The sequence below is a fragment of the Mustela putorius genome, unplaced genomic scaffold, assembly GCF_011764305.1.
Source record: "Mustela putorius furo isolate JIRA1106 unplaced genomic scaffold, ASM1176430v1.1 tig00003845_pilon_pilon_pilon, whole genome shotgun sequence".
Lineage (NCBI taxonomy): Eukaryota > Metazoa > Chordata > Mammalia > Carnivora > Mustelidae > Mustela > Mustela putorius.
Genome location: NW_025421998.1, coordinates 89921593 through 89935895, shown reverse-complemented (window position 1 = coordinate 89935895; position 14303 = coordinate 89921593).

Sequence of the window (14303 nt, the reverse complement as noted above, 5' to 3'; positions counted from 1 at the left end):
AGCTCTCAAACATTTTGTTCTCAGAACAACCTACACTACAAAAACTTATTGGAGACTCCAAAGAGCTTTGGATTATGTGGGTTACAACTACTTATAACTGCTGTATTCAAAATTGAGACAAAAAAAATAAATCATGAGCTTATTTAATTCTATATTGCTGTTGAGATAGAGGCCTCCCTTGGTGCAAAACTCACCAACAACCTGTTCACAACATACAGGGACCTAAGCCCCTGAATCCAACTCCACTAGAATTGGGCTCCTCAACCCCCATACTTCCATGGGAACAGGATTACGTGTCTTTCCTCCCCTCCTCTCCCTTTCCATGGAGTAGAAACATGTACAGATATGCAAGCTTGACATAGGTCCAAAGGCACAAGTTGCCTCCAGGCCTCTCACACCAATTATAATTCCAAGAGCCTCTTCCAATTCATGACTCTTGAATTAGCACATTACACTCTTTGGTGTATTATAACTCTGCATCTAGTCAAATCATTTATCATCCCTAATCCCCTAGATTTCTAGTCTGACTTACAGCAGAGCTCTCCTCTGCCACCCTATCCCAGAGACTGTCAGCACCCTGTGCATGCTTCTTCTAAAGCATGAGGAGCTTCTTATCCTAATCATCAATTATCATGTTTATTCTTCCCTCCACTCTTCAGTCTCTTGCGGCCAGATACTGTGACTTAGTTGAGTTTTTATCCTATGTGCCAATTCATTCCTATATATGGCAAATAGGAGGGAGTTGACAAATATTTGTTGATAAGTACTTGTCAGATGTTTGTCAATAAATGTCACATGGTAGTACATTAGACTAGAATCAACACTGGGTACAAGGGTAAAGTTGTAAAAAATAAGCTGAGAAGGGAAATGGGAGGCACATCAACAAAAAATGTTTGCTTCTCTGTTGGAAAGGGGATAAACCAGAAGAATGGAAACCAATTAAAAGACTAATGAAATATATACACAAGAAATATTAGATGCCTAAGGAGACTTAGTAAAACCAGATAAGGGGAGAAATAATGGAGATGGACCTAGCAGGTGGATTACATAGGACAATATTCTCAAAGTCGTGGTGAAGAGTTAGAATGAAGACTTACATTTGCAAGATACTGAAAATGGAGTAATATCTGGTCATAAATGTTTTGGTTATTAGAAAGCACACAAGCATTCGAGAGCTTGATTTGAAATTTGGTTTTCCCATTTCAAAACTATGTAATACAGGAGAAATTTCCTAAATAATCTAAGCTACTTCTTCATAAAAAATGTGAAGATTAGGGGTGCCTGGGTGGCTGAGTGGGTTAAGCCTCTACCTTCAGCTCAGGTCATGATCCCAGAGTCCTGGGATCAAGCCCCACATCAGGCTCTCTGCTCGTGGGGAGCCTGCTTCCTCCTCTCTCTCTGCCTCCCTCTCCCCCTACTTGAGGTCTCTATCAAATAAATAAATAAAATCTTTAAAAAATGTTTAGATTATAACTAAACCTCATACATTATGGTGAAACCAGATATTATTTAAATAACACCTATCACAGTGCCTGACAACTGATAAGTTATACTCCTTTGTCCACTGTTTGCTTTTTTTGCCCTGTTTTGCTATTTTGCAACTTCTTTGATGTCTGCATGTTTTGGAGCTGAGGCTAGAGAGTCAGCAGAGAATTATTAGACACTCTACCTCTACCACAAATAGCAAGTGATGAGTGTCTTTCATAAACAATTGATGATGAATTTAGATGAACACAAAATAAAATGAGGGGCTTTGCTAAATTATAAGTGACTCTACACCTCTAATCCTTTCTTATATACTCTCATCTTCTCTTTTCTCCCCCTCATAAGACCTGCTGATATTTCAAACTGGACTATAAATTATGCATTGAAGACCCTAGTCACTTCAGACAACACATCAGAGTTACACTTCCAGACACTAATGAGGAAGAGAGAATTTACTTTAAAAAAAAAATTATTGTTTTGTTGCTTTCTTTCCTCTAAGACTAAGATGAATGCTTAAGGAGTGCTCCATCTCCCAATGTAGTATCTCTCCATGACACCCCCCATAGGCTCTACCTGGCCCCTGCGACTCCATCTGGCTCCTGGGAGTCATTTACAGCTGGTCAACCTTCCCACACCTTAACTACAGGAAATACCCCACAGGCAACTATACCCTGTTACCTATCCTTCTCCAACCTTGTTTTGTCCCTTCATGCCATCGTCTATTATTCATTCAGTCAGTTTCCAAACCAACCACAGTAGCTACCCAGCTCTACCCTGGAAATCAAAATTCTGATATATACAAATGTACACAGGTCCTTGTGCATTTCCGTATCTGAGTGTAAGGATAAGTATCCTAAAAAGTGATTCGATTTTTCAAACCTTTATATATAATAAACATGGAGACAAATGCCTTTCCCTGATCACATTTTAAAAGCCTTTTATTCTCATTACCAACTCCTTTCTGAAGTTCTGACTATCTCAAACACCATTTGTAATTTCAATTACAATTCAATTGTAATTCAACTTCAATTCCCTCTAAAGAGAGGGAACACATCATTCTTTCTTAATGTGGAACACGTAGATCCCCTTTTTTGTCCCCAGAAGGAATGCACTGAGAATGATCTTTGCCTGGAATTATTTTTGCCAAATATATTTAATGGTGGCCACAATTTAGATTTGAAGGCAACCATCTCTTTTTTAGATTGCTGGATGCTTAGCCAGATGAATTGTAAAACCAATGCTCGTCTGTCCTTAAAAAAAAACATGACTTTGAACATCAGAACATTGTACACATGCATAGCTGTAAGCAATGAATAGCTATTACTGAACTCAAGAACAGTCTTGTTTGTCAAAGGTAATGATATATGAAGGTAAGTACCTCCCAAGATTTACTTAAAGAGTATTCATTTTCTGAAATGTGTCATGCTTGAAAGGCTCTCACTTATGAAATTCAAGTACCAACGTCTATTACTAACTGAAAGAAATAAAGGTTGTTATAGCTAAGGAGACTTTAATACAGCAAATTGTTTTAGTTTCTAATAGAAGTTTAATTATGATTTTAATAATTTGACCAGTGTTCATTTCTTTTTACTTAGTGTAAGTTATGTCTTTGTAGCACATAATTACATACAAGAGTCAAGCATTCTAGTATTTAATAATATGTATTTATAAGAAAAGGCAGAAAAAGTATTTTGCATTTATTATGCAAAAAACAGAATAGAAGAAGCAAGGACATCTTAGAACAGTGTGCTGACACCATAATTCTTTCAAGTATATAGATCTTTGTTTAAGACCTTCAACCGGCCTAGGACTTGAGTATGGAAAGTAGGAAACCTCCTATATTCCTGTAAGTATCTAACTTTTAAAATCAACTGCATCTCAAATTTCTTCCAGAGCAATTATACAACATCTAAGTTGGAAGCATTTCTGGGAATAAAGAAACAACATTTAGCATAAAAAAATACCTGATGACTTAAATTTTAAATTTTGTAAGTTTAATCTAATCACTAAATTGAAAGAGACTTTTAGGAAAGTTATCTTTCCATAGAAGCAATGCATTCATCGTTAGGAGGAATTTCTAACAATCCCATTTCTGTTTGACCAGAGGTTATAAATATTATTTAACCTTGTCACATTGCTAAATTGCCAATCAGAAATATTATTTCACCTATATTTCCACCATGAGATTGCTCACTTTTCACCTCATTACTAATAGTAGGTATTAGCATTCTTTTGTCCTTTGTCAATTTGACAGATATAAAATAGCATCACATTGTTTCATGTGTGGATCTTTAAGTATCAGCAAGAACATATGTATGTATAATTATCACCATATCACTTTTCATACTTTGGAATCTCCTTACCACTTGCCCAAAAGACTAAAGAAAGAAAGGACTAAGGCACAGTGATTCCACACTTACAAAATGAATTAGAGGGCTTTACTGGGGGGAACTGGATAACTAAATAAAAGGAGACTCTGTCAGCTTGAAAGAGGAGGGGAACAGAAAGTGACAGCAAATATCAGCATCTCTAAGTATACAATGACTGTTCTAAATAACAAAAGAGCCAACACATGGATGGAAAATTATAATTGGGAAATCATAAGACACTAAGCTAAGTCCAATGAAACCTAGGGAAAGTTAAGAATTATTGCCATTGGGACGCCTGGGTGGCTCAGTTGGTTAAGTGGCTGCCTTAGGCTCAGGTCATGATCCCAGCGTCCTGGGATCGAGTCCCACATCGGGCTCCTTGCTCAGCAGGGAGCCTGCTTCTCCCTCTGCCTCTAGCCTGCCACTCTGTCTGCCTGTGCTTGCGCTCTGTATCTCTCTCTCTCTCTCTCTCTAACAAATAAATAAAAATCTTTAAAAAACAAAAAAAGAATTATTGCCATTTACCATAAAATAATAAATGCTTTAAAAATATTTTTCTTTATGTAAGAAGAAATATTGAATTAATCAAAAAAAATTTTTAAAGATTTTATTTATTTATTTGACAGACAGAGATCACAAGTAGGCAGAGAGGCAGGCAGAGAGAGAGAGAGGAGGAAGCAGACTCCCTGCTGAGCAGAGAGCCCGATGTGGGACTCGATCCCAGGACCCTGAGATCATGACCTGAGCCAAAGGCAGCGGCTTAACCCACTGAGCCACCCAGGCGCCCGAATTATTCAAAATTTTAAAAAAATCACCCATCATCCTATGACTCCGAAATAACCATTCTTAATGGTGACTCATCTCCTTTCAGGGAGCTCCCTGTACATATTGTTTCAGAACCTGAATTTTTGCTAAAAACCATAGTGAACATCTTTACTTGTAAATAAATACATTTGCCTACCTATCACATCTGCCACAATGGCTATGGAGTATTTCTTTGAACAGAATTGCAACTGTTAATTCACCAGTATTTTGGGGGCATCTCAGTTTTTTTCCCAATGTTATACTATTAAAAACAAGAATGCAATTATGGGACACCTGGGTGGCATAATCGGTTAAAGTCTGCCTTTGACTCAGGTCATGATCCTGGAGTCCCAGGGTCTAGGCTCAGGTTGGGCTCCCTACTCAGTGGGGAGTCTGCTTTTCCCTCTCTCCCACCTCACTACCTCCCTGCTCTCTCTCTCTCTCAAATAAATAATAAAATCTTTAAAAAAAAAAAAAAGAATGCAATTAGAAAGCATTTATACATGTATTTTCATGCTTCTACCCTCTTCCATCATTAGGATAAATTTCTAACAATCCCACGTCTGTTTGACCAGAGGTTATATATATTATTTAACTTCCGTCACATTGCTAAATTGCCAACCAGAAATATTATTTCACCTATATTTCCACCATGAGACTGCTCACTTTTCACCTCATTACTGATAGTAGGTATTAGCATTCTTTTGTTCTTTGTCAGTCTGACAGACAAAAGAAATAGCATCAGATTGTTTCAAGTGTGGATCTTTAAGTCTCAGCAAGAGCATATGTATATATAATTATCACCATGTATCTTTTTCCTTTTAATTTTACATGTAATGCTTTTTACCTAAATATTGTTTGCTCATTTCCTTTAACCACAAACTTTTCTCCTTCTCCCCCCTCCTCTCTCTCTTCCTCTCTTTCTCTTTAATATACAGATTTTTGCATTTGGAGTCATATTTAGGAAGATGAGACAGTATCATTTACACAGAAGCCTAAAGAAGAACTTACCTTAAAAAATGGCAAATCATTCATCAAGGAAATTGTTTAAGATTAGGCTGCATGATTTCTGGCAGGTATTCTGCTGCTATTGCAGAAAACTGTATGAGGCCTCTAAGATTTTATAATTATGTACATAAAAATATGAAAAGTGATTTGTGAATGTAAGTAAAAGAAAAAGCAAACAGAAGGAGCAAAACCAGAACTGAGACAGAGTAATACTGCAGAATAGGAATTGGGTGGGACACTTTTACTGTTCATTTTACAGATAGTCTGGGTTGGCTGCAATTTTTCGAACATGTTTAAGTGAGTTTTTTTTTTTTAAATAGTAAATGACCATAACAAAACGCATTATTATTTTTTTTAAAGATTTCATTTTTTTTCCTTCAAAGATTTTATTTATTTATTTGACAGACAGAGATCACAAGTAGGCAAAGAGGCAGGCAAAGAGAGAGGAAGGGAAGCAGGCTCCCTGCTGAGCAAAGAGCCCAATGCGGGACTCAATCCCAGGACCCTGAGACCAACGACCTGAGCCGAAGGCAGAGGCTTAACCCACTGAGCCACCCAGGTACCCCTAAAGATTTCATTTTTAAGTAATCTCTGCACCCAGCATGGGGCTCAAACTTACAACCCCAATGTCAAGAATCTCATACTCTACTGATTGATCTCATCAGGTGCCCCATAATCAGGACAAAATTTAATGATTAAAAAAATAAATAAATAGAGAAGATACCCATAAAACAAAGAAGAATACACTAGTTGGAAGACCCATGCAGGCTAACAGTCTCCTAGGCTAGCTTCCATGTCTACCTGGTGATAAAAATAGCTTCACTTCCCTGTCCACTGGCCTTCATCACCTCAGCAGTTTTTAGATTCAGTTTTGCTGGTTATCTTAAAATTCCTATTTTGAAGAAAAGAAGTCTGGGCTAGACCTAAGTGGAGTAGTGTCTGATTGCCTCTCTTGGCTGAACACTGTGATCACTCAGCATCCCATTAAAGCCTACTTCTCATGCTCAAGCACCTTCTTGCTTGAACCAGAGCATTCCTTGAGATGACAGTTACTCTTGATTTTGCTCATCACTTCCTTTTTCTCTGAAATACTGTCTTTGGGATCAGGGCAACTGAAGCTTACTTATCTCTCTGGTGTACCACCTGCGCTTGAGCGATTAGGCGAGAGTTTGGACAAATTCAAAGACCCTGTTTAGAAATGACTCTAACAAGTAAAGAATGAATCTGTGACCCTCACCCAGAGTTTCTGCAAGTCTAGAGAACTGGAATGCTCTGGACCGGAGAGGCACCTCAGGACCCAGTCAAGAACAGCTTGAAAGCCTGAGTCATGGCATTGAGATAGCGGCCAACCCTCTTCTCTCCCTCATTCATCAGTGCGAGAGCTTGCTTGGATCCAACCTCTTTCAACTTCATATTAGAGCTGGGAAGCCTGGAGAACCTGGAGCAGATGGCAGACTTCATGCATCACTGGAAGGTCTGTAGTCCTCTCACCCATTTGGCAAGGCTATAAAGCAAATAGGGCAAACACTACTTCTCCTGCAGACTTCTTTACAATCTATTATCTTGCAGTGTGGGACAATATATCACTCTACGGACAAAATGCAATGTGGGGGAAATAAGAGGGAAGCAGGTCATCAAGCATTTTCTGTAAATGGTCAGTAATAAGTAGTTTTAGGCCTTTCAGGACACATATACTCTCCTTTGCATATTTTTCTATGTGTCTGCCTGTTTACCAGTTTTTAAAAATGCAAAAAGCACTCTTACCTAATGGGCAGTATAAAAACAGACCCCCACGCTACAGTTTACCAACCCTTGTCCAAGCACATCAGTTAAGAGACAAAGAGAGGGGGAAAAGAAAAAAAGACAAAGACTGTCAGACCGGATTGAAAAAAACAAGCCCCAATATATCACGATTACAAGAAATCTGCTTTAAATGTAATGATATAGCTAGATTAAAAGTATGATGACTTTTTTGAAGATTTTTAAAAATTTTTATTTCTTTGACAGATAGAGACCACAAGCAGGCAGAGAGGCAGGCAGAGAGAGAGAGGAAGGGAAGCAGGCTCCCCGCTGAGCAGAGAGCCCAACGCGGGGCTCGATTCTAGGACCCCGGGACCATGACCCGAGCCAAAGCAGAGGTTTTAACCCACTGAGCCACCCAGGCTCCCCCAAAGTATGATGATTTTAAAAGTTATGCCACATAAACACAAAGAAAAAGAAAGGAGAGTCTACATAATAACAAAAACCTAGGTTTAAAAACCAGTAGGGTGCCTGGGTGGCTCAGCCAGTTAAGCGTCTGACTTGGGCTCAGGTCATGATCTCAGGGTCCTGAGATCGAGCCCCATGTCAGGCTCCCTCCTCAGCAGGGAGTCTGCTTCTCTGTCTCTCTCCCTGCTCCTCCACCTGCTCCTGCTCTTTGTCTCTCTCTATCTCAAATAAATAAATAAAATCTTTAAAAAAAAATGAAAATTACCAGGGTTAAAATGGATATTACAGGGGCGCCTGGGTGGCTCAGTGGGTTAGGCTGCTGCCTTCGGCTCAGGTCATGATCTCGGGGTCCTGGGATCGAGTCCCACATCGGGCTCTCTGCTCAGCAGGGAACCTGCTTCCTCCTCCTCTCTCTCTGCCTGCCTCTCCGTCTACTTGTGATTTCTCTCTGTCAAATAAATAAATAAAATCTTTAAAAAAAAATGGATATTACAAAATTACCAAAGGATCAATTCACCAAGAATGCATAATAATTTTAAGTGTAAATGAACCTAAAAACAGAGCAGTTAAATATATGGAGCAGAAACAGTACTGAGAGGAGAAAATGATCCACAATTATAGCCGGAGACTTCAAAACTGCTCTCTCAGTACCCAACAGACTGAGCAGAGAGAGAATCCTTAAGGAGGAAGACACAAACAGCGGTAAAAGCAACTTCACCTCATTGATATGTATAGAAAGTCCCCCCCCCCCCGACACCAACACCATGAAAAGAAAATACACAATCTGCCCAAGTACTTATGAAATATTCACCAGGATGCACCAAGACAGACCACGTCTTGGGTCATAAAACAAATGAACAAATTTAAAAGAATGGAAGTCAGGTGAAGTATATCTCTCACCACAATGGAATTACACTGGAAATTAATCACAAGAAGATATCAAGAAAGTCTTCAAGTAAACTTGAAAATGAAACATGACACTTTTAAATGACCCCTGGATCAAAGAGGAGTTCTTGAGAAGTACATTAATCTGCTCAGGCTGCTCTAACAATACCACACACTGGGCAGCTTAAACAGCAGACTTCGGTCTCTCATGGTTCTCAAGGCTGAGAAGTTCAAGATCGAGGTGGCAGCAGATTTGACTCCTGGGAAGAGCCCTCTTTCTGGCCTGCAGGTGGGTGCCTTCTTAACGTGGTGGAGAGAGAGACTCCTCTGGTTTCTCTTCCTCCCCTTACAAGGACACTAATCCCATTTTGGAGGTCCCATCCTCGTGATCTTACTTAACCTTCCCAAGGCGCTCCATCTCTAAATATCAACACATTGGGGGTTTCAACATGTGAATTTTGGGGAGCTACACACATTCAATTCAATTTCAGAAGAAGTTATAAAATAGAGAATTGAATGAAAAGGGAAATATAACACATCAAAATTTGGGGAAGTAACTAAAACAATGTCCAGAAGAGTATTTATAATTAAGTGCATATACTAGTTAAGAAGAAATTTCTGAAATTGATAAAAGACGCTTCAACAATAATAAACTAGAAAAATAAGAAAAAGGAAAACCAAAGCAAGCAGAAGGAAAGGAATCTAAAAATAAGAGCAGAAATACATGAAGTTGAAAAGAGAAAAACAATAGAGAAACCAACAAAACCCAAAGCAGGTGATTTGAAAAGATCCATGCATTGGATAAACCTCTTCAGACTCATCATGCAAATGTAAATTCCTCTAATTTTCTGACTATGGGAAGGATCCTTCGGTCTTTAAACTTTGTGACCTTAGATCTTTGGACTTTATGTCTATAACTCTCTACTTCCATCTAATGTTAGAGTATAGACAATGCAGAAAGCTTCCTTCAAGAGGAGAAATTTCACCCCCAGAATGCTCAGATTTCAATCCAGCTTTCTGGCTGCTTATCACAACCAGGCAACAAAGCCATGTCTTCAGTAATGTTCCTTTTTAAAACAAACAGCCAAACCACAAGTTAATCACATGCACATGAAGGGCAATCTGCTCATAAGCTCCATCCTAATTCTAGTCGGTGTCTGCAATGAAGCTTTCTCCGGCTTCTGACTCTCTCTGGCCTTGTTCCAGAATCTACAGATTTGCTTCCCAAAACATGATCTCAGCAACTGCACTGCAATCAGGTCGACCTGAAAAAAGAAATGATTTGGCCAAGACTACTTTACTTTAGAAGAAGCTTTCTAACTTCCCTTGATATGTTTTTAAAATTTGTCCTTTTTTACAGCTATTCCAAACCCGAGACATTTCTATCTGATAGACTCTCTTCACACAGTCAGCAGCCACGGAGACCTATGCCCTCAAGGAATTTGCAATTAAGTGAGAAGGACCCAAAATAAATACATATGAAAGAGCAAGGCAACCTAGACTCGAACACGATGGTAAGACTCCCATGGTTCCAGCTGGGACTACAGAATGAGAGAGAAAGGGGAGAGCGAGAACCAGAATGGTTCCCATGTGTTGGGTTGGACCTAGAGGAAAATACAAGGTGCTAGGCGGATGGGAAGCCCATAGATAGGAGCCCCAAAATAAAAACACCCAAGAAGTAGGAAAGAGACTAGCACAATGAGAAGACGGGATGCATTTCTGAAATAAAATGTGGTTTGGGAGACCTGCAACCCAGCAGAAGAATGCAGACAGGAAGGTGTGAGAAACAGGTTGGTGAAATGACAGACATAAGGAAAGTGGTCTCTGAGGAAGGCACAGGGAGCATAACGCTCGAGGAGGAGAAAGCGGATGCCAGGCAGCACGCGGGCAGTTACCCTGATGGCCACAGTGAAAAGAGGAAGTAAAAGACAGACATCAAATATTTTCAAAGGTGGAACTGAAGGTACTTGGTGAGTGGGGACAGGAGGTAAAGAAGCATTTGAGTTTTTGGAAGAAAGTGATGAGATAAATTAAGAAAACAGAAAAACAGAGAGAACAGAGAAATGGGTTCCAGAAGAGATAATAGGCTGAAATCCTTGAAAACTTTAAGAGGTTCTCTTGACTGGGAGTATGTACACCCGAGATGAGAGGGCCAACCCAGAACCAGACACAAATCTCTGAATTGTCTCAAGAGATGCGATAAAGTCACACACACAACTGGTGTCTGAGGGACAAGTGTTATTGAGAGGAGAAGTGGGCTAAGGCTCATGACTGAAGCTCCCTGAGTATCCACTTAACCACTTGGTTCAGAAAGCAGAGGAGGTGGTAGAAAAAACACCAGAAAGATTAAGAGGGGAAAAAAAAAAAAAAACTTTCAAAAAGCTGAAGTTGGTCAATGGTGTCCGCCACTACAAAGAGGTGAAGGGAATAAGGATGGATGGAATCAAAGTCATTGAACTTGAGATTTAAGAAATTGCTTCCAGTGGCTTCTGGGGTGTGTGCAGGGTGGGGGAGTGGGGAGTTACCTTTCAATGAGGACAGAGCTTCCATTTCACAAGATGAGAAGTGCCAGAGATGGTTGGTGGCGCACGTGATATGAATGTGCTTCCCATCACTGGGCTTTACACATACAAATGCTCTTCACGTCATATTCTCCCAAAGCACAGTTTTCCTCATGCATAATTCCTCAGATTTGTGTGGGAGTCTCATGTAGGATGTAGGTCGGTTAAAATCCCTTTGGGAAAGGAAATGTCTTGTTCCAGAAAGAGGACACAGGCTACGATATTTTAAATTAATTGTTGCATTAGAGTATTATTCATTCCAATGAGTATATCAGTCTGTAAATGACTGTAAGGCACAGTCAGAATGCCATGCTCAGAAGATGCTCATAAATAGAACTAATCACTTAATTAGATATTGTTAATAGAATTATTGTACCATGTAAGCTAACCGTATTCCTGAACCTGGAAAAAATATAGGACTTGCAACCCATCAATTTTTTGGTTTTATCCGAAAATCATTAATAAGAAGGAGAAGAGAAAGGGGGGGTAAGAGAAGTGAGGGTCACACTAACCATACTCCCCCTTTTGTACCTGTTGCTCTCTCACTGACCTATTTCTTGGTGATTATAAAATTACTGATTTACTGGTAGTTGTTCAGCACCATAACCAAAACTGTCCTCATAACTGGATGTTTTGGGTCCATTTACATAATACCCTTATCTGAGGTGATGGTAGCAAATGAATGGTTTTTGGTGTGGGGGTGGGGGGAAGCGTGCAACCACAGTAGAACTAAGGGTCCTTGGAGAAGTCCAGCTTCATCTCAGCCAAATCATTCCTGGCTACTTTTGCAGCTTGCCTTAAAACTATTGTAACTTGGCAATCTAGGGAAGAGGAGAGGGGGATTCTTGAATTACAGGGTGAGAAAAATTGACTTAAATCACAAATGAAGTAAATATCAGATTAAGGAGGGTGCAGAGAAGACTCTCGTGCCCCCTCCACAGTGGATGTTTTTCATTAAGGAGAAGAAAATTTCCTTCAAGTTCATAAGAAAAACTGGATTGGTGAATCTGTCAGATATGGCAGGAAACACCAATGGCTAGTTTGTGATAAGGAACAGAATTACATTCAGTGTTGATGGCACGGAGATGTATAATTTCGCTATATGGAGTCCTCATTGTTATTGGTGGGAGTGCTGTCCACATTTCCAAAATGCCAGTAATTTCCTTGGGAGCTTGTATAATTCCAGTGGCTGGTAATAACAGGGCCAGGTTTAAGGTATGGTCGTGAAAGACTTCTTCGGGTACCACTGGGTGAGACTTAGCATAGAGCACTACTTCCACATGAAATGTGCTTTTTTTCTTCCCCCTAAGAAACTTCCATTGTTGAAATAATAATGTGAATTAGCTTATAAATAGGAAGTCAGACTATAGAAAAAGGAAGTCAGACTATATCTTAATAACCAAAGCCTAATAAAAGACTATCTCCTTGAAGGATTAGAAAGAAACTTTAAAAAATATTATTTGAAGAAGAAAGGATCAAAACTGAAATTTAAGAATCTTGTAGAAATTATTGACAATAAGGCTACAATATATGAACATTTTTGTAGGAGAAATCAGAGGCAAATTCAGAGTCAGAGATGCCTTTATGGTGGAAGAAGAAAAATGAGATAAGCATTTAACTCAAGAAGGTAATAGAGCAAAACAAATCCCCAAGTATTAAAACACACCAGTTACACCTGTGGAACAATCAAAGGCATGTCTACACAATAGATGTTCTGGGCATTGTGTATAATGAAGTATTTCAAGCTGTACTAAAATGGCACATGTCCGAAAGGATGTTAAAGGAAGAAACCAAGGTTTTAAATCAGTTATGTGGTATTTCAACCATTTATGTTTATTTTTTCTTTTTGAGTTAAAATAAAATCTATTCCTATATCATCTCTAAATAAAAATGAGAAATAGGACAGGGGAAGTGGGAAATTAAAGTTCAAAGAAGGCGGATTGGAGGGTAACTTACATTTTACACTTTCTACCTTTCCAGTACCTTTCAATTATGTTTTGGCCATGGGAAGAATTATTTACTCAAATAAATTTAAAATAAAAGTGGTCAGGGGAATAGCTTTACCCAGCAGCTCATTCTTTATTCGCTGTGAAGACAGAAAATTTCTTCCTGATGGTCCACAATCCCTTTCCCCCTCTCTTGATCCCACTCTGCCTATAAGAGGAGCCCTTTACCCCTAAACTACCCAAAGTAGGAAGCCCCCCACCCTGCCAGAGAATTGGGCTGATACCATTTTCTCTCACAGTCTGACTTTACCATCCAGAAGTCATATCCTGGTAAGTAAGCCTCTATATCTGTCACTTCTGTTCTCTTTCTCCTTTGACTTCCATTCCCCACTCTTTACACTTAAAATTGATATTGCTTACCTATACACAAATGTTCTTCAGTGAAATGGGTATCACAGAGTTTTCAGAGATGCTGACTTTTTCTCCTCAATATTGACATTTTCCCTTCTGAAGCTTTTATTTTATTGTATTTTGTTTCTTTATTTTATTTTTGAGACAGAGAGAACATGAACTGGGGTGGGAAGGGGCAGAGGAAGAGGGAGAGAGAGAATCCTAAGCAGGTTCCATGCTCAATGCAGAGCCCAACCCGGGACTCAATCTCATGACCCTGAGATCATGACCTGAGTTGAAATCAAGAGTTGGATGCTTAACTGAAGGAACCACCCAGGTGTCTCTCCCTCCTGAAGTCTTTAAGTATTTTCTAATTAAAGAGTTGGTAAGGGCGCCTGGGTGGCTCAGTGGGTTAAGCTGCTGCCTTCTGCTCAGGTCATGATCTCAGGGTCCTGGGATTGAGTCCCGCATCGAGCTCTCTGCTCAGCAGGGAACCTGCTTCCTCCTCCTCTCTCTCTGCCTGCCTCTCTGCCTACTTGTGATCTCTCTCTGTCAAGTAAATAAAAATAAAATCTTAAAAAAAAAAAGTTGGTAAAAATGTTCAGAAACTGGGGCACCTGGGTGGCTAAGCCGGTTAAGCTTCCAGC